The sequence below is a fragment of the Impatiens glandulifera genome, chromosome 6, assembly GCF_907164915.1.
Source record: "Impatiens glandulifera chromosome 6, dImpGla2.1, whole genome shotgun sequence".
NCBI classification, from domain to species: Eukaryota; Viridiplantae; Streptophyta; class Magnoliopsida; order Ericales; family Balsaminaceae; genus Impatiens; species Impatiens glandulifera.
In genome coordinates this window covers 39,361,784-39,363,741 of record NC_061867.1, presented here as the reverse complement: position 1 = coordinate 39,363,741, position 1,958 = coordinate 39,361,784, and positions in this window count along the sequence as shown.

Sequence of the window (1,958 nt, the reverse complement as noted above, 5' to 3'; positions counted from 1 at the left end):
AATATTTTTATTATAATTTAGTTATATACGACAATATAGTGAATAACTAAATTAATTTTTCTGACCTATGTTTGTAGAGAACGGTCAAGTGATGTCAATATGTGAAGTTGGTAGCGGTACTTTCAAAGGAATTTGTTACTTTGCAATTAAACAATGCAATAATAAATGTATTAGTGAAGGTCATACATTAGGAGGAACTTGTAACACATTCAAATGTGTTTGTTGGGTACCATGCCCACCCTCAATTCATAAACTTTAAAGAAATATTTCACCATTTGATATTATAATTGATTGTATTTGAGAAAGTAACAAAAATTAATTCTATATAAATGAAATATTTTTTCCTTACTTGTTTTGTGATTATAATATTTTTATAATTTAGGATAAAATTATAACACAATTATCACATCAATTACATAAAAAAAATAAATGTTTCATAATAAAATTAATTAAGGTCTCATTAAAAATCAAACTTTTAAAATCTTATCTATTTAGTAAAAAAATAAAGTAAACTGAATATTTAATTTAATTAGTAAAATTATTATTCTGAATTTTTCTTTAAAATATATAATCTATCAATAATTATTATTAATATAAATATTATCATCTGAATCAAAATTAAAGCACACGAGAAATGAATTTTAGAATTAGTTATTGTCAAGAAAAATGATTCTCATTTTTTTGATTCTAACTTTTATTTTTATTCTAAACATAATAATATATTATCTAACTTCTAGAGCTAGTTTATTTCAATAAATACAAATTCCAACCATTTTAATTTTTGTTAGTTTTATTTTGCAAGAAAACTTACAACTTATCTTATGCAAAGTGTATTAAAGGAAAGATTATTCAATCATACAAATTATTATATTCAAATTATAAAACTAATTTTTATTTTTTATTAATAAACAAAACCATTGAAGAAAATATTATTTTATTCTCACAAATCAATTTATTTTCTATATTGTCTAACCATAAAAATTACAATACATACATAAATAAATAAATTTAATTATTTGTTTTTAAAATTTATATTAATGAATTGTTATTCAAAATTGTATGTTTAACCTTATAATAATATATACATATATAATTATATGAATATATAAATGTAAAATTAATAAGAATATATTTATTCTTATTTTAATTATATGAAAGGAACAACAATTGAAAATTAATATTTTAAAAATTAAACTCCTTTATAAATAAAATAAAATATAATTAATATATTTTAATTTATTATAAATAATAAAATTAAAATCAATAATTAAATAAAATAATTTCATATTTAGAAATTCGTAAAATATAGTGTTTTCTTAAAACAGTAATATTTTACTTTAAAATTTTATTCACTATATGTTATTATATAAAATATAAAAACAACTAATAATAAATAAATGACATTAAAAAAAGTAAAATTTTAAGAAATCTATTATATTATTTTATTTATTTGAATAAGAAATTTGTTTTTTTAATATCACTTTATTTTCTAAAATCAATAAAACGGAGAAGTAAAGTTATAACAATTTCAAAATTCATAAGATTGTAAAATCTAACAATTATAAATTTAAAATCTATGTTTTATTTGTTAAAAATTCAACTAATATCAAAATTGTTAAGCTAATTAAAAATTATTAAATCGTTAAATTTGTAAAGTTAAATTGGGATTTTGACTACTATAATTAATATTAGAATTGACAATAATCTTTCGTCAATTTCTTTTTGAATTTTTATTTTTTAATAATTTAATTTCTCACTAAAACACAAATCAATTATAGTATATCAAGAAAATATTTTTTATAAATTGCACTTACTTTTAGTAAGATAAACTAATTAAATAGTAAATTTAAACATATCAAAAGTGTATAAAATATTTTTATTTATTATTTTAATAATAAAATTATAGAACATTTTCCATTATAAAATAACAAATAAAATTTATGGAAATAAATTCAAAA